General features: G+C 40.1%; 1 protein-coding gene across 12 annotated transcripts in view; it reads left to right on the top strand.

Moving 5' to 3' along the window:
* The window catches only part of mgat3b (beta-1,4-mannosyl-glycoprotein 4-beta-N-acetylglucosaminyltransferase b), a 61,772-nt gene that overhangs the window by 19,577 nt on the left and 22,399 nt on the right, over positions 1-19,796 (top strand). For 4 of the 12 annotated variants that reach the window (XM_026303514.1, XM_026303513.2, XM_026303518.1 and 1 more), the window contains exon 2: positions 5,325-5,498. The exons of 6 other annotated variants lie outside the window; for them this stretch is intronic. The gene's annotated coding sequence lies outside the window, so the exon portion shown is untranslated. Of the gene's footprint in view, positions 1-5,324; positions 5,499-16,050; positions 16,287-19,796 lie in introns of those variants that run through there. 2 more of the 12 variants (XM_026303517.1, XM_026303523.1) reach the window with 1 other exon arrangement.

Raw genomic sequence — 19,796 nt, forward strand, 5'->3', positions numbered from 1 at the left:
TGGAGGATTTGTTCTAACGTCCTTAATTTCCAGGCTTTTTTTCTAGTGACATCATCGGGTCCAAATTTAACACAATTCCCATCATTTTAGCTTTACTTTGTGTTTAGCTTTCAATTAGCAGTGTGACCCGCCGTGTAAACCATGTCTGTCACAGAGAATAAATACAAAAAGGCAGCACTTCTGTAACAGAAGAGCATTTTGTTGCTGTTACTGTTACTGTTGGGTTGATAAATTTCAGGTAATAACTGAGTTTCCATCCAAATTTACCATAAACACTATCTACATTTTATGAGAACCACAAAGTCTCCTAACCTGCATTGTTTATTTGTCCCTGTCGGCTGTGGCAGCGTGAGTAGTGGCAGCAGGTGTCCCAGAAACCTCATCATCATTACAGTTTAAAAATAAACAAAGAGCGACGACAAACACAATGTAGCTCCAAGGAAAGATCAGTCTTCATTTAAGATACTTACACACTCCACGCAGACAGAACGCCACATGTCACCACAGTGCGAATGGGTTTGTCCGTACTCCAGGGTGGTCCCGTTGTGTTCTCTTCATCAGAGAATAAGACGAGATTTAATAATCGGGTACAGTCTTTGTGCTGCACCGAGGAACTCTCTACATTGGGAAACAGCACGACCTCTACTGGATGTACCGTATAATGAATAACTAAACTACAGCTTTAAAGCGTTTTAGAAGGCCTTGTCATTATATTGGTGAAAGTAACACATTATAATTCAGAGACAGTAGTAGTGTAAGTAATTAAATAGTTACTAGTTAAATGTAACTAGTAATGTATTTTGGAAGTAACGTGTCCAACAGTTTATGTTTGGTTAAAAGAGGTGTTGGTTACAATTATTACCAGAATAAACAGTTTAGTTTATAAAACTGCGGCGGTCATCCTGAACCTCCATCCCATTGTGATTATTACACCTATGAGAGGATGCCTACCAAAACAAAAGCTAACTCTGTAATAAGCTGCTGCACAAATGACCTATAGTGTTATTTGTTTTATGGGAGGACATATAATCTTGTTTGTAGTTGAGTACCATGACTTGGCACCGTGGATTAGAGATTAAACGATTAAACATTTTAGTGCTTTAATTTTTACAGCATGAATTATCCATGACCCTCTGTTTTACACTGGCTGTAATTAAAAGCAGTGGATCGTTGTTTTCCTCAATCAACACACGGCACTGTTCTGTTTAATTCAGTGGAACAAAACTAAAGACTGGATGCTGACGGTGATGACGAGCAGGAAAGAGGGGCTTATGAAATTTTCAGCATTGCACTGATGGTGGAGGAGACGTTGGGCTGGTACAGACACTGCTGTTTGACACTTGTGTACATGCATGCTATTAGAGCTGCCCTCTCTCTAACACACATATGCACACTGATATTTTATCTGTCACACAAAAGCACAAACTCTATTGTACTGACTGCACAGTGCAATCAGTGGATATGACACAGTAAAACATGACTGGAGTAGAAACCCAGCATCAGGAGATAAGAGTCTGAGACAGGTAGATGCATTCGTGCGGACGGTGTTGACATGTTAAGATAAGATAAGATGAACCTTTATTTGTCCCGCAGTGGGGAAATTGCGTAAAATGACTCACGCATGTTTGTGGACACAGTTCATGTGGGAAAATATCAAATATATTATTTACTTCACATACAAACAACTCAAAAGGTCTGAGATCAACCTTGTTTTGAGTTGCTCCTTGGATTCTTGTAACACCTTTTGCTTTTTTTTTGACCTGCACCACTTTCCAACAATAACATCTTCTCTAATCCTTCTTCAATAACAGAAGCGTCATCTGTGTCTGGTTGATAATTAACGGGCAAGATTCTTCTTGCATTAACACAAACTTGTCTAAGGTTCACAATGGAGCCACAATGAGAATGTGTAAGCAGACACCGCAGGAATTTTCAGAGACTGCTTAAATTAAATTGGCCAGTCAAGTTATAGACGCTGTTGGGAATCTTGTGCTCACAGTGTATCTAAGCAGTTCATTCATATTGCATCATCACACTTTGTTTTTTTTTAGCTGACAAACAGAAAATCTAAATAAAATGTTTCCCAGTATTACACACAGTACGATTAACAGGCAATAACTGGAGATTATATTTAAAAACACCGCAGCAATAAGGCCTGAGCTCCAAAGACGACAACCTCAAAGCAGATCACAGGCCTACTCTGTTTCATTTGGAGCAGCTAATGTGTTTAATCATAAGGTTCTAGTCTTTGTTCAGTTTTACACATGGATGCCCCTCAGCAGGCGGTCAGTGAGCTGTTTCAGCAGGCCTGTTATGGTGGTTAATGCCTTGCCAAAGGGCAGCTTGACTCCAGTTACTAAGGGAGAGCTGGTAAACCATGTCTGGTCATCCGTTGCCTTACGGTGACGCACACCTGTCACCACACTCGTTGACATAATGGATTACAACATGAACCCTAAAAACCAAGGCTTCAAAGAGCCAGTGAAGTGGCCAACAATGGTCTTCAATTAAAATGTATCTACGAACCCACATAGAATATGCGCACAGTCGCACAGTTTCATTTCTCAGTTCATGTCACCCCCTACCTCGCACTACCTATTTTTGTCTCCTTCCCCTTCTCTGAGCCCGACTTTGGTGCAGTGTCACGCTGCCTTTCTCCCGACCGCCTGCCATTACTGTCAATCTGCCACTCCGGTGTTTTTCCTCATTGTGATAGACTGTGTTGGAAGGCAGGGGAAAGGAAGTTCTAATTATATACAGTGGTGTATCACTGCAGGAAATAAACATAAATAAATGCTGCTTCTATATATATATACGTAAAGGAAAGTAAGATCTAATTAACAGGTCGTCTTTAAATATACCAAATACGTTTTTATTCCCACACTGTCCTTTTCTGTTACCAGCCTCAGGCCAGACTTTGTGCCCCAAATAATTTTATGAGCCATCTTTGAAGTCATGCTCTTAAAGGTAAACACAGCTGATTTTAGTGCCTTCCCTGTAGTGACGCACTTTAGTACAAACGTGCATTGTTAGTGCTGATATTGTACTTCTGAGTATTGCAGCAGTTTTAAAAAGTACAACAAATTTAATCACTTTAAATTTTTGTTTCTTGTCATTTTTCTTTTTTTTTCTATTTGCAGTACATCGGTCAATGCTTGCTGCTAATACTATGCTACATAAAACCTGTGTTTTACAGTGGAGGTGGTCCATCACACCCGGACAAATCGGCTCCTGCTAACGTAATAAGAAAATCACCTTAACTTATTGTGGGAATACAGGCATTATGTCAGACAGATGCCAGATATTTAATGGATGTGGTGAGTGTTCGGGCCGTAATTCACAGACTAAATGGATCACTGAGATTTGTCAAGATCTGGCTGGTTTGCCATCACATGTTGAAGCAGTTTGGTGGGAAAGTCTTGTCAACAGTAACTTAAGAAAAATAATCTACAAAGATTTACATAAAACTCAGCATCCTCTGTCATGCTCCCAGCAGTTATTGATTTTATTTTCTTGACTGACAGTGATTGTGTTTGGTTGAAAGCGATGCTGTTGTGTTGGCTGAATTATTTAGAGACATGTTTGCAGGCTCTGGCATATTTTTGGCATTAAATGAACAGTTGTACAGACTCATGCCTCTAAAGAGCCTCTGTGTGAAGTGTGGAAAACTGCTCTTTATATGGGAAAATGACTGCTATTTATTCTTGAGAAACAAGATTTGATGTGAAGTGGTACGTTGGTGTGTTCGTGCTGGTGTGTGTGCACATTTGAACGTCCATAATTTTCTCTTAAAGACTCTCTGACGAACCGTGGTGTAAGGGAAAGCTACCCACCCCCCCGCTGTTCTGTACCCTCACTGTTTCAGGGACATAATGCAGCTTTTTATCAGAACAGAGCTGCATCTGTGTTCAAACTGTACCACAGTTTAACCAGATGGACTGCTGCACCATTGTTAGCTTAATTCAGGAATTTGTTGTTCTGTTTTGGTTCAAGACTTTCTTTGTCCTTAACAAGAAACTTAATTAACAGAAAACTGAAGAATGCAATACACACTCACACACACGCACAACATATGCCGTACATGAATAGGAAAAATAAAAAATTAACCGTGGTGGTGTGGAGACCTTGTTGTCATGCTAATTATTCTCCTTCTTCCTCTTGTGTCACGTGTTTGCCCTGCATTTTCTCGAGCAAGATCCTTTTTAAAGTTGCAGAATTTAGTTTTTCCTTTCTGAGACTTCCCCTCCTGTTCTTGTTATAGTTGTTTGATTGAAACAGAAGTGGTTCAGGAAATGACCCTTATTCTGCTCCTGATGCCAAAAAATGTCAAATGTAAGCACCACAAAGAGAAGAAAAATGTATGTGCTGTGAAGTGGAAGATCATTTCAGCTGTACAGCTTTCATTGGTGGAGATTTAGTGTAGTTTAGAGGCCACTTCACCTTTTTTTTTTTTTTTGGGTGTGAGCCCTCAGTCGGAGGATTATGTCAATGAGCTGAGAGCAAATAAAAGTGTGTTCTCATCTCAAATACTTTTAATTTGAATTCTTTTTTGAAAAGCTTTACTCAGTTATGTGTAGTAGATTTATGTTGAGTTTCCTTTCATTTCAAACCAGTGGACTCCTGACTGCAGCGTTTCAGGATCTTTGTTCAGTTTTCAGTGTATCTGTGTGGCTGAGGGCATACTCAGGGTTTTGGATTTGAGATGCAGCAAACAGCCTCTCTGCCTGAGACAAACCTCCAGGCACAGAGAGTAGCTGTGAAACAGATGGAATACAGATGGCAGAAAGAAAATGTGTAAGAATAGTCTGGGAATCAGAGGCAGGTGTTTGGTTTCTGGGAAGAGGTAACTCAAGCTGATTGACATTTATTCAGTATTTTTTGTAAAATAAAAGCTCAAATCTTGGCAGGAAGTCAACGAAAACATTGATATTGACTTTATAGTCATTGTGCTGATAACTGTATTGTTGGTGTTGGTGCAGACACGGTTTATCCACTGAATTGATTCATGTAATTATACAATACAGATTTGACATTTCTGAGCTGAGCTGAGAGACGAAGTCGAGAAATTTCCTATTCTGTTTGACAATTGAATTTTTATGGTGCTAGAACAGTGACTTGGCACTGAGAAAGAAACTCAGTTATGCTGAAGAGAAAAACTTTGGCATTGAAAACAGTGTTACAATACTGAAAAAAATTACAATCTTCAGTTTTTTTTTTTTTTGTTCAATGCCAAAGTAATTTTATTTTCAAAGACGATCTTCTGATTTTCAGTCGATGTCTGTTTTTCAGTGCAAAAGTTGTTTTGTTTTTTTGTTTTTTTTCAGTTGCGGATTTCTGTTGCTGTTTTGGCGTGGAGAGGAGGGCTCAGGGTCTGATCTCGTCCACCTGCTGCTGTGTACTTGCTCCAGTGGACCTCTGCCAAAACCAATATAACATTATTAAGCTGGATGAAATCTACTGTTCCCTTCATATCAGCTCGATTCTGTGTGGAAAAGCAGGTTAGAGACACACTTACTGTTTGGGAGCTGCAGCTGAATTCGTGCTGGTCAACAGCCATTTTATCATTTTATCATGTAAAGGAACTACGCTACTCCCTAATATACAAATTATATGCAGAACATGTGGTAACCATGTCCCTTAGCCCTCCCCTAAACACAAAATGACAGAAATCTGAAAACTGAAACTGGAAAAAAAACAAAACTTCGGCATTAAAAAAAAAAAACATTGGGGGTAAAAAACAACTTAGAGCAACAAAAACTGAGAAGATTGAAGTTATTTTCAGTACTAACACCTGTGTCAATGCCAATGTTTTTCTTTTCGGTGCAAATGTTTCAGTCCCAGTGTTTTATTTTTCAGTTTTGATTATGTTTTCAGTGCCAAAGTTTAACTGTCACTGTTTCTGGCTCCATAAATTATGGGTCTCATCTGACTGAATGTTACTGTTTGCGCTGTTCAAAGAGCAAACTTGCAAACTTGCATTGGCAGTAAAGTTGAATCTATCTTCTATCTATCCATTATCTATCTATCTATAAGGATATTAGTTTTTTAATAGTCTGAAATAACCATATTAGTAAACAGTGTATCTTCTTGCTGTCAGTGTCTATTTTTGTTGCTTGTGTTGTCATTTATTTGCCTATGTGAGTTTGTGCATACGTCTTTATGTCATCCCTTGCCATCTAATAGAGCGCTAAAGGTCCTGGCTGAGCGTTGCACACCATTAACAGGTTGTCTTCCAGGGTTTAATGAGCTGCCAGTCGCCGCTCCTACCTCTCACATTTCCCTCCACAGACAGCCAGAGCAGCCCGATGGGACAGGTGCCGATTGTGCTAATTTTTAAAGTTTTTTGCAAAGGAAAAAACAGCCTTTATTTATCTTGGGGTCAGTTAGTGTAGTGACCATGTGACATCCTGCATGTATCATCCTGGGCCTTTATTTACAGGTGGCAGGTAGTGATTAGAGACACCTTATCATCTCTTCTCACGGTGCTGCAGTGTTTGTGTGACTTACAATCAAATGGAATGCCTTTTACTGGAAAGTTGGGTGTGATACACACAATGGCATCCTGTTTTGACCAGGGCTGCTTGGGGAAATATTAGTTTTGGTTATGTACCATTAGGAAATGGAAATGACCAACTAATGATGAAGCATTTCCTAGATCAGCAGCATTTGCCTGCGGTCCTGCTTTTACATGAGCCATGTGCAAAGTAACTAGCTTATATTTCTGTGGAACACATTTGCGTTAGGCAAACTACAGTTGTTAAATGTTTACCCTCCTGTGACCTGATCCACCTTACTTTAGTATAACTGAAACACTTCTGAATGGGGCCTATTGTGTATTGTGGAAATATAATTGTTGCTCTCAGTGAGCACAGTTTGCTCTAACCTTGACTATTTGATAAGGGCCCAGATATCTTTGTGTGAAATCACCTCCCTTTTGTATTACCATGATGTTAGGCTGCAAGCAGCCAGTGATCCTCATGCTGTACCAAGGTGCTGTGTGACTGTTACTCCTTGCAAGTATAAAACTTTTATATAATCTTACCGAAGTTCGTCCTCTGAGTCTATGTGTTAAGGAATTTACCTAACTACAGTGGTTGGGAGTCATGTGGTGACCAAAGAGTGCAGCATTTGATTTCAAGCAGCTGAGCATCACTGCCTCTCTGAGTGACGTTACACTCATCAGTGGGTTTGTCTGCTGCGTGGTAATGAAAGCCAGAAAGACAGCCACATACTATGTTGTTAAAAGCCCGATTTGTTTGACAAATAATAATAATTAGTCTTTGTCCAGTACTAAGATTTACATTTCCCCTGAAAGGACATTACGTGATGCTGCTGAAGCTACTTTCTGTTTAGCAGCGAGGGGAAAACCTCAGACACATCTGCAGTTTCACCCAAAGATGCATTATGTTTATTTAAATGAAGCCCGCTGTCTTCTTCTACTCTTCCAGTCACTCCACTAATGTAGAAAAATAGTCAGATTGTTTACATTTTTTTTTTTTTTTTTTTTTTTTAAGTTTACCATCAAACAATCAGGCACAGGAGCAGCCCCAAGTGGTTCATCAAACCGCTGCGACCCATCTGCTCGAGTTTGACTTTGGAGAATCAACATAAAAAGTAGCAGCAGATGTGTCATTCTGCATGTTTTTATTTTGGAGGGTACTGTCAAAAATAGGCTGTGTTAATCCATGAGGAAAAGGTCATTCGTAACACAAGCTATTGTTGTCAGTGTGAGGACACATTAATCTAGTGCTGACTTTTGTGCTGATTAACAAGAAGAAAATGACTTGACTTCAGTATGTTATGACACGTTTTGTACCCTGGAGTGTAAACTCTGGCCAAGAATAGCAGGTGCCTCAAGGCCGCATATCAGCCCATGTTTACATGACAGTATTTGTGCTTTCACAATGTGACATGACCAGAGTCTGTCAACCAGTGATCACTCTTTTTTTGTTTTGTTAAATTAATTTAACGTGTTTATTTAGGTCTCTTTTTAAAAATTAGATTGAAAATGGAAATGATATCATTTGACACAATAAAATTAGTTGTTTCTTGGTGTCAGGTTCATTACTGCGCTCGCTGAATCAGATCTTCCCTCCTCATTGAATCATTATTTTGTCACTGTATTAATACAATGTGCTACAGTGTTTATCAGGTCTGTCAACTACTCCAACCTTCCTAAAGGCCTATTGTGCTCTACTGATGGAAGCCTTTTGTAGTTTCTCATGGTGTTGTCACCTCCAGTGATTTGTCATAATAGTAATGAATAATACATTATGTTGATGAGATGGGACTCTTTCCAAGGAGCTTAGAGAATCTGGCTGTGCAGAATGTGAGTAGCTCTGTGCTCGAGTACATTGTGAAGGAGCGCATCACCTTTTCAAATGTCAGCAAACTGTCCCCCTCTTCTGTCTTTGTAGGTGCAATCTGACAAGGCAGGCAAACCTTGTTAGAATCGTATATTTGTTTTTAAAGGCCCAGAGCAGAGATGGAAAATAAAGACAAAGACTGAAGGACAAGACCGGAGGGGAGAAAGAGAATGACAATGAGGTGTCAGCTAGGAGAAGATTGAAAATGGTGATGATAGCTTTAATTTGTGTGTGTGTGTGCACATACGTGACTGTGTGCTGGCAGGAGAGGGAGCACAGCAAACAGCCCAGGGTTATTTACCCAGCTCTCAGGGCGATCAGACATGTTGCCTTCTCTCTCGAACACACGTCCTGCTGACCTGTGTTAGCTGCTGACACGCTGCTTTTTTTTCTCCAGTTTTCTTTACGACTGAATTCCTGACTTTTCCAGTTAGCACTGTGACTGCAACTGGGGCTTATGCTGTGCAAAAGGAAGAGGGGTCAGCAGAGATAAGAGCACTTGAGATGCTAGTCAGTTAGCGGTGCTGCCAGACCACCAAGGTGGAAAACGCTGGCAAGGAACACGTCCTGAATGTAGAGCTACAGTGCACAAATGAATCTGAATGAACAGCAGCCTCAATGATTCGATCAGACTTTGTTCACCCATTTCACAAATCACTTTTTTTTTTACTACCTTTGTTGGTATCCATAGATTTAGTTTGGGCTTTATTTGGGCAGATTTCTGTGATCTGTATTTGAGATTTGTTCTTACATCTCAATCAGTAAGATCTCAATATGTAGGCAGAAGGAAGTGGTGACACTAACAGTTTGCACAGGGTCTATTTCTTTCTCTGGGAGAACTGTTCACAGCAGATTAGTGGATTATCCAGAGTTATGGGGATTTCATTCTCACAAGCATGTTGCTTTTTTCATTTCATGTCTTTTTTAAGATACACCAGTGGATATTTTAATACTAGCAATGTCAACCAATGGCTGTGAATTGTGCAGGGGTCGCTTGTGTTGACAAACCAATGCAGAACTGTCACCTGCGGGTTCCCTCAGCTATTTCAGAATCATTCACATTCACTTGCTGTTTTCATTGGCTCTGCTCAATCTTGCTTCCAGCAGCAAAAGCTGTAATAAAGCCAGCTATGCTCCCTAACAGTCAGAGCCACTGACTGTTAGGGAGCATAGCTGGTCATTTAGCAGGCTTAAGATCCAGCTATTTTCCTCAGGAGTTAAATGAGCTAAAGGAAAAGTGAGTATCAGGTTTTTCATTTGCCAGATGGGCCAGAACACACAACCTAAAGACTAATGTTGTTACATGTTTGCTGGATGTGTAGAGGCCAATCGTGTTATGGTAATTAGGTAAGATATTAATATGCAATGTTGTGTTTATAGCTTGTTCTACTGCTCCCAAGTGGCCACAGGAAGGTGCAGGTGTATCTTTTCACGTTTTTATTCACCTCCATTGTATGAGGCTGGCAGCAGAACTCGTTAAGAGGCAGATGTCTCGAAGCATGGCCAAATAAATCCAAAAATACAGTATTTGCTCCAAGTGAGAGAAAAAGAACGTTTTTTAATGAAGCAGCCCTTTGACATTGAAAATGGCGAAGTCAGTAAGAGAGGAATTCTCTTTTCTGAGACTCTGAGTGAAGCATTGGGCGGATATGGCAGCTGCAAACCTTTAAAGAAGTGCATCTGTCAGTCTGTCTCTTCCATTTTCCCTCACTGGCCTTATTGCTGTAATGCCACTATCTCAGACAGAGGGGCTCTGATTCTGACAGCGACTGGTGGCGACAGGCTGCAGCCACCATGACCTCTGTGTCAGCCAAGAGAATAATAGAGTTTTTCTGCTCTGGGGGTGTGTAGTACTCCATCTGCAGTACCCTGTCTTTTAATCTTTTTATCTCAATCTCCTGCTATGTCATTTCACATTTTTATACATTCTCTATCATTTTGTCTTGTACTGATATATTGTTGTGCCTTTTAGCTCGTTTATCATCTCTGTTCTTTCAGACATAGCGGCAGTATAATCAAAACTTTCACTCTAAAAAAAAAAAAAAAAAAGAAAAACATTTCTCTCATTGTCGGGAATGTTGAGATGATTATTTAGTTTGAGATTGTACATGCACTATATCATCTACAGTAATTATCTACCCCCCCCCTCGCTGTGCAGCCTTTTGGTTATATAACAACACAGAGGTCGAGCACTAAAGCATTCATTTTTTGCTGCACAGTACTGCAATTAACCACCTCTTCATCAATAGCACTCCCATCCAACAGTAACTGTTCTCAGGACAGTCAGAACTGCACAGCTCTACACCAAAGTGCCTCTTCTCCACCAGCCAACAGTCTAGCGAAAGAGCCGATTTTAAATTTACTTTATCATTTATTTCAGCCGCCTCCACATCTTTGGCATCCTCTAGCTGAAGTCTGCATGGAACAGAGCCTGATTTTAAAAACATTCCTGAAGTTTATTTGGCTCAAAATAGGTCAGCGGTCAGTGTATTTCCAGAAACCTTATTAGATCCACAGATGATTCTCCTTAATTAAGAACAGAGCGGACGCTTTGTCGTGTGTCATATTACCTTTGGAAGTAATAGCCCCAAGCTACTTCCCAAGCAGATATCTTTAAAATGACATCTCCTTTTTCTTCTCAGACGGGTCAAAGAGAGGTTAAAGGATTTTTTGCCACAGGGGAGTCATGGATCATGGAAAAAGGAATGAAGTTAAAGTTTAAGTTGTATTTCCTGGCATTTTTATTCTGGGCCCATGGAACTTCATTTGCTTACCATTTGTTTTGATTCTTAGTTCTGTTCTGTGCTTTTTATAAAATGAATTTCCCAAATGTCAAGTCTGAACATGCTAGAGGGTGTGGAGGCTTAGAGTGTTACGTTGGTAGTAACTCAACACAAAGTGCTGTAGACATGTATTCATTCACACAACAAAAACACACAAAATACTTTTTCTTTTCTACTTATACTCAAATATACATTCTACTTCACAAAGACACACAGTGAAAGCCAACTACTGTGTATTCCCAGTGTGCACAGCGCCTCCTGAACTGTGCCTATAACAGATAAGTGAGCTGTGGAGTCCAGAGACAGGTCCTGTGATCGCAGTTGGCACTGGACTCAAGTCTGGACAACACTGTGGCTGCAGAAATCTGCCAAACCCAATCGGATGCCATCGCTCCAACACGTGCACCAGCAAATGCTGTTCAATCTGTCACACTGCTTGAAAACACTCCTTCAGGCTTTGGGCAGTGTGAGGACCTGGCAACACAGAAGTTTTTGTGATGGTGTGTGTGTCAGCAACGATGGTCTGTGCATGTTTTTCAGGATTGCGTGAGGTGGGTTGTGGTATGAATCAACAAATGGAGTCAGCTGGCCCACTGCAGCTTATACAATGTGAATGCAAACCTACAGCTGAATTTGTTCACTGATGTTGCAGTTTAAAGTAACTTGTATCTCGTAGTGAGCCCACAGTGTAATAGGAACATCACAAGACAGAAAGGTCTTAACTTTGAAGTAATTAAACTGCAATTACAAGTTTCACAGGAGAGTTATTAGGATTATGTGGATGAAGGCTAATTAGCTGCCTGTGTCAACGTTTTGAAGAGTGTTTTTTAATAAACACTTTTATGTGATTTTGTAAGGCTGCATACCAGAAATATAAAAGTTAAAAGAAACCAAGTTCATGGATGAGCCAAGAAGAGAAAATAAGATGAAAACTTCATTTTCAAAAACCTAGAATTGCATCCTTGTTTTTGTACACGTGCTGACGAAACAGCACTTCAGCTACTGCCAGCTGTTAAACACTATAATGGATCTGTAATATAAGATGAACTACATTTCAGTGAGGTTTCTCCTACACATGTGGTGTTGATGTTGTCTTTCTTCATCCCACAATAAACTGCAGGTAGATTTGACTACAATCTGTGGATTTTTAAGTGACACTGTTTTTACCATACTTTTCACTTTTAACCTCCATGGGTGCTTAAAGTCTTAGCCTCTTCCTCTGGTTGCAGTGTTTGTAGCTTGATATATATATATATAAGGATAAATAAAGATGAGCTTTATTTGTCACATGCTGAGTTATACATAGTACAATGTACATGAATGTATTTTTGTACCTACGGCCAGTAGCTAGAAATTCTACACGAAAGTATAGAAGATAGAAATACATATTTATATTTTTATCTAAAACCATCTAAAGGTGGATAAGATGGGTAGCTCATGTTTTGGAGCTAATACCTGGAAAATATATTTAGTGTATGTTATAAATAAACCAGCCAGGTCAAGTGACACATTAATAACATCACACCTCTGCCACTCACATCTTTCACATCAAAACCTTATCGCTTTCCCTCAGTTCACACACAGCTGCACTTTTTATACACATTTTTGCAGAGCTGAGATGATTAAATATGCTTCAGTGTTATTCTGCTGCTTAGACCCCACCATCTGCAGTGCACTAATGAAAGAAATCAACCTTAAAGAAGACAGGAAAGTAGTACCATCTACATAAAGTGGGCATAGTTAGTGAAATATTGTCATCTGTGCATGTATGTCGAGGCTCATTTTTGCAAATATGGAGCTCTGTTTGCTGTCTTCAAGGTTCCTGGTAACTATATATGTGAGAGTCTTCCTGCATAATTTGTTGTTTTGTATTCATGAGGCATTTTGGCTTCATATAAACCCAGAGGTGATGTGTTGTAATATCATTTCCAAAATGAGGCTTTAAACTTCAAGCTATTTCTGGATGTCTGTGCTGTTTTCATTATCATTGAAATCCTTTGGTGCTAACCACTCCATATGTTTGGCTGTCCTGTTGATGAACGTTGTGGTGCTCGTGCTGTGTCTGTTTATTCCAAGCAAACCAAACCTTTGCCCAGAAAATAAAATGGAAATATACTGAATCACTGCACTGATATAAAGCAGCTGATAGAAAGAAGCAAATTAGACATATATGATGCAGTTTACACTTTTTTTTTTTTTTTTTTGCTAACCTTTATCAAACTCTGCGTCCTCCTCTGATGAAAGCACACACCTCCAGTGTATGATAGAGAGGAAGGGAGGAAACGGGTGCCAAGTACATTCAGGCCTAAAACTGGTCATTTTTTCAGTGGGAGAAGAGCAGATTACAGCAGACTCAGGAAGTGTTTGGCTGAGAGTTTTACTGCAGCTTTGTGCTTTTTCAAAATCACACAGCTGACAGGAATCACCTGATTCATCTGCTCCTGCAGCTCTTTCCAACTTCGCTTCTCTGATGTACCACTCTGCGACCACCCTTCCCTCACCTGCCTTGCTTTTCTCTGTCACTCTCTGTTTACATGCACTCTGTTAATTTGATTAGAGCCAGTAGGGTAATATTGCAACTGCCAGAAAAACCCCTTTAGAGTTATCTGACTCGCATTAAGGTTGTAATCGCAGAAGCAGAACTCGATTAACCCAGCCGGATTACTCAAATTCCTCTTGGCACCTATACAGCTTAGTGATTTTCTTCTTGAGAAAAAGTGTAGTTTCTAGCAAAACAGCCTGAATTTTTAACACTGGCAGTAACTGAGCTTGTGCTAGGGTGCTATTTCATCATCTGGTAGGAAAAGCACTAAAGGAGTCCATCCATTGTTAGATTCCTACTGTTAATCTTTCCTCAGTCACCCAACCTGATTATCAAGCACGTCTGACTGAACAGAGCCAGTATTACTGGCTGATTGTAGTGGAGGTTTCTTCAGGGCATATTTCAGGTAATATGGAAGAAAGAATTGCAGTAGAGGAGGATACTTTCACAAAGGGGCTTGTCTGATTGGAGTTTCATTTGTTTTATTTGGGTCTTTCAACTTAATGCTGTGGTAGTATTTGTGTTGTGCCATGTTTAAAAACAGTTTATGATGGGCTGATCATATGGAGACATCATGTTACCGCAGAGTGTGTTTCCTCACTCAAACTGTTGAAACTTCCTTATGTATTTGCACAGTAGTGCAGTTTGTGTGCATGTGAATGCACCAAATGTTTCCTCTCTGTTGAACTTCTAGTTGTGCTTCCCTCCCATCAGCTCTCTCCCTCCCTACGATCTCATCTACAGTCACACACAGTCACACACACAGCTTGTAGCTTTTTCCTTATTCTGCTCTTTCACTTTCAATCTTTTTATTTTGTTTCTTTTTCTTCCTCCCTTCTTTCTTCTCCCACATCCTTCTGCTGCATTCACTCCAACCTTCTTCTGTTTTTTTTTTCACCCATCTTTTTCTCTTTTGGCTCTCTAATCACCGTCTATTGCATGCTCTCTTCGAGTGCCTACATCAACCTCTAATTGAAAACAGTTGCTGAGGCTGAACGAGCTTTGTTCAGGTGTATCGCCTGGATCCTGCTGTCCTGCTATTTGTCAGAGCTGAGTTGCTGCAGCAGATTATTAACTGCAATAAACAACCTATTTGCCTTGTCGCATGAGAGAGGGGAGTAAATTGAGCAACTGCTGCAACAGAACTGAATGTATGTTTGTAAGTTTCATGAATGTAGGAATTTTTAAAATTGTGGCCATATTTCAGCAGTGAGTATCCTGTTATGACACTGCAACAGTACTGGACACAATGGCACCATTCTCTGTTTCCATCAGGCCTAATTCTGTGCCTTCAGCAATTACTGCCTGGACTTTAGACTAATGCAAAGACCATAAGGCTTAACCAGAGCCAAAATGGAACCTTTTGTAATAGCTTCCATCTTCCTGTCTCTGCAATAACAATGGTAGCCACGCAGACAATATGAGTGTGTTATTGAATCCCACGGCATTTTTTGGGTGTTGACCTACTTTAGCTAACCCCAGGCCTTTTTCTTTTTCTTTTTTTTTTTTTTTGCTTGGAGTGTGAATGACGAGGAGTAGACTGGTGCCCTGACCTTGCTCATTGACCAGATCATTAGCCAGCCGGCTGATTTTGTGAAATGTAACACCAACTCCTTTCATCTTGAGTGGATGGAGCAGATTTAAGGTGGCAGCAAAAACAGATGAAAGGATGTGGCGAGTACAAGCAGGTGCGCTTTTCACAAAGGCTGACTCACACTGAGCTGTGTGCTCACATGGGTAAACAAGTAGAAGCAGGAAATCAGCTGTAAACCCACTTGTGCCTGCTGCCCTTTCATTTTTCTCTCTCATGGACAGACACAGCAAGGCCCCTATGTTCAGTCGGTAGAGCTTATACCCACACAGATCTGCTGCAGATGTCACCGTCACCCCTCCAACTTTCTTTCATATTCTCACACACACAAACTGAACTAATGCCTTCAATTCTTCAGGCACAAACAGAAGCAGTGGTCCTTCCAGCAGCCAATTCTCACTTCAGCAGGCATCTGAGAGGGAGGACAGCAAGGTGAAAGAAAAAAAAACAGAGAGAGAGAATTGGTGTTTTCATCCTGTCCTGAAAATAATGACATACCTGGGGAAAGCATGGCAACAAAGAAAGCATTTCTGTTTACTGTCAAGATGATTTGCAGAAGCCTGTCATTACTACCAGTGTTATGCAAACACTAGCACGAGTCAGTCCATCATACAGTGGCGAAGCAGAGCAGTATTGAATTCACAGTAGCTGAGATGTAGCAGTTAGCCGCCTAGCTTTCATTAGAGGAAGAGTTGGTGGGTGTGGTAAAACGAGAAGAGTAGATGCTGCAGTCAACTAAAGGAGTGAATCACTGCAGTGAAGATTGCTTTTTGAGACAGATGTGTTCATTAGCAGAACTCCACAGAGGAAATTGGCAAGATCAATGGTAAAGTTTTGCAGTGGAGGGAAGTTCACCCATAAGTCACAGATATTTAATTACTTATTTATTAATGTGGCTCAGTCAACATGGAAGGAGACAGACAGCTGAGCTGACATCAGTGGCTGCAGGGACCTTTACAGCATAGAGAATATTCTGGAGACTGAGTGAGGGAAACTGAACCCAGGTAAGAAGATGATGATGATGATGATGATAATGAGAGGACACTAAAGTGGGAATTTTATTGTATGGTACAGTCTGTTCCCCGTGCACACTACAGCAATGCTTTAACATCTCTGAAAAATATCATTTTACTTGTGCTTATAATCATAGATGGCTTCACTGATGTGTAACACATCTTATGAAAGACTTTTAGCATTAGCTGAATAGGCTGCACGACAGAATTCCAAGCCTTGTTTAATGTTACACTATAGGCCATGTCAAATTTAAAACACAGGAATGAAACCTGACTTTATTCTTCAGTTTATTCATGGTTTGACGATAAAATTAAGCATTAAACTTAATTATTGAGTTTGTAGTTTCAAAATAACTCTCCAACTCATGTCAGTGGATGGAGTTTAGTTACACAAGGGTTTGAAGCTATTAAAAGTTAAGGTTGTTGAAGGTTGGTTTAAATCTGCAATAGGAATGACTCCATGAGCCTAGAGTCATATATAATTATTCACTGGCATTTGAAGGAGGGATCAAGGATTTCTGCTCTTACTACTGACTACAACTCCCACAAAAACTGGAAGTGAACTAAATTTACTTGACAATATTACTATAAACTAGTGGATGAGAGACTGGCTCTCTGTTACGCAAACTGATATATTTGTAATCACGAAGGATGGATGGTAGGTTGTTGCAACAATTGTCATCCAACTGAAACTAGATGTTTCATAGAAATAACTGTAATGTTAAAAACTTGCCAAACCACACACTGAAGCCTTCTGGCCAACAAACCATCTACACCGACTGAAGTGCTGCTGCAGTTACAATGGCTGCTACTGCTGCTAAAAATAACTGGCTTAATAATAAATCATAATAATAACTTGACAGGCTTTTGAACTGTGCGTGAAGGCTTTACTCAACATAAGTGACATCATTGCAGTCGAAGGAACATGAAATGGAAGCGGAGAGTGTGTGTGAGAGGAGCATGATCTACCATCACAATAGAGCCACATTCTTTACTGGGATAAGAAACAAAGCAGAAAAGGCCATGAGCAGAGGAAATGTTAGCATGCAGCTGCCTCTGTGAAATACTGGTGACAGAACATTTTAACCGAGAATCAGAGAGAACTGGAATGAAAAGAAGGAAGTGAAGGAAGGGAGGGGCTGATTCAGCCTCGACAGAGGAAAAGAGTTCAGCTGAGGGAGACTTTATTGTCCCTGAGATACAATGACTGTGTAACGTCTACAGTTAGAAACAAAAAATATAGTAGAACATAAAATCAAAACAGAGACAGACTGTCAGTCAGTTCCTTCCTCTACAGCTGTTGTTGGTGTTACAGTTATTGGGATAATTACTAGAATGTTCAACTTATTGCAGTAATATTGTTTGTGGTGGAAATGTTGTCTTTTTTTATTAGGCTCATTTCTGTTAAAGCTGCATTTTGCTGATTTTTTTTTTTTTTTTTTTTTTTTTTATGACAGGGGCAGCTTACTAGTCATGACTGACACCTCTGAAGTCATGTCTACATTGACATTTAAATTCTACAAACATAGACAGCCATCAAGGATGCTATTGTGTTGCATTATGGGGAATGACGGTTCAAGGGTTTCTGGAGCATAACCCAAACTACTGGAGACCAAAAGCCAGAAAATGTCAGCCTTCCTTTTTCTAAATCTGTCTCGATCAAATTCTTCAGCCCTGCTGAAGTGTTGCATGTACTGTATATAGTGCAAGTCCATTTGTTGCTCATACTACGTGTATTATTTTATACTTTTAGACTTCAGGTAGAGCATTTTTTTTGCTGAAGATCCAAATAAAGACTAAGCAGCAAAAAGGCAAAGGATGCACCAAGAGGTAATAGTCAACAGAATGGGTTGTATCTTTTGATTATAGTTTAAAATTATGCATTATTGGTTTTCATCGTTTAAAAAAAAAAAAAAAAAAAAAAAAAAAAATCAATGTTTATTGGGGTGGAGTAATACATGGACAAAAAGATTATGGGCAAGATTTAAAGCTTAGTCATGAAAAGACGTGTCCAGTTTAATTATGTAACAACATAAATGCATTGTAACTTGATTTTAAAGCTGGGACATCTTACATCATCCATTTTAGCATGTTCTGCATGTTCTGCAACATCTTCATTCAGTGAAATTCGCGGAGCTGTGGCTCACAGCTGCTCTGCAGACAGTGAAATGTACCGTTGAACACTTGTCTTCACCTTCAGTGCAGAAAGTGAACGGGAGGAACAAGAGAAAGACCTCACAGACCACTACAGCTGAATTATAGATGAGGTTGGAGGAACGAGGCACTCCACTGGTTTTTCCCATCCTCCCACCTCAAATTCATGGTCTCTCACGCAGGCACACCCTCAGAATCACACCACTACACCCAACAATATTCCTTGCATGCACACATTCCTTGCAAGTCTCTCAGGGGGAGCACACAGTTCAAACTACAGCTTTTTTCATCCCAGTACTCATGTCCACCTAAACCCTCTTTTAACATATACTGTTTCTCAAACACACACACACACATGCACACACTTAGGACCTCTCCATGCCTCTATTATTGAAACCCACTTAGCATGCTGCCTTTCTCCTGACATCTGACTCACCAAACCAGTGACCCATAAGCCCAGAGAAGAAGAGCTCAGTTCTCTGATTCTGCTGCAAGTGCTGCAATGTGATCCAGGAAAAGCTGCATTCTCATACTGCAGTCGGACTGGGAAAAAAGAGAAGAACTGCAAACTGACATTAGAGCAGTTTCCAAACCACTTCATCTTAACAAATATGAAGTATGTTTAGAAATGCCCGAAACACCTGCCTTTTGGGTTGACATGGACACTGTTACACCCCAATTTAACATTCCCAGTAGAAGGTTTAGGTTGGTCAACGTGCAACACTAGTCCAGAAACAACTGCTTGAACCATCGCATATACTCAAAAACAACTTTTTAAAATTCAAACAAATATAGCAGGTCCTTTATGACTTCAACTTTCCAGTCAAGTCTGTCAATCTGCCAAATGCAGTAAACCTTTTTTTTAAATCCAATAAATCAATCATAATTGAATAGAAAGGGTTGCAGTGCCGGCTAAGTGGCTAAACTTGGTGCTTCTGGTCATGTGACACTTATGGACCCAGAGAGCTTATCTGGCCTCAACCCAAAAAACTGTATCACACAGATTGGAAAAACTGCTTATCCCAGCTTTATCCAAACATAGTAGATGCAGTGTGAGGTATCAGTCGTATATGCTAGTTAGCCAGAGAGAGACGGGTGAACTTGCATTACAGCTAAGATGTCTGCTGAAAACAAGTGTCAGGTGTGACATTTAGAGATGCTTTTATCTCACAAATCAATCCCAGCACAAGAGAAGCCAATGAGCCTGCAGTTTGTGTGGTGGCCAAACTGTAATCTCTATGTCACATGATGCACTCAGGCCTAGAAAGGCTATGTGGCATCCACCCAAAAGCAACAGCTCAAAGCATCACTTTGTTTCAAGAACTGCTTATTTGAACCGATACAGTA

Source organism: Mastacembelus armatus, chromosome 1 (genome assembly GCF_900324485.2).
Source record: "Mastacembelus armatus chromosome 1, fMasArm1.2, whole genome shotgun sequence".
In the NCBI taxonomy this organism is placed as follows: domain Eukaryota; kingdom Metazoa; phylum Chordata; class Actinopteri; order Synbranchiformes; family Mastacembelidae; genus Mastacembelus; species Mastacembelus armatus.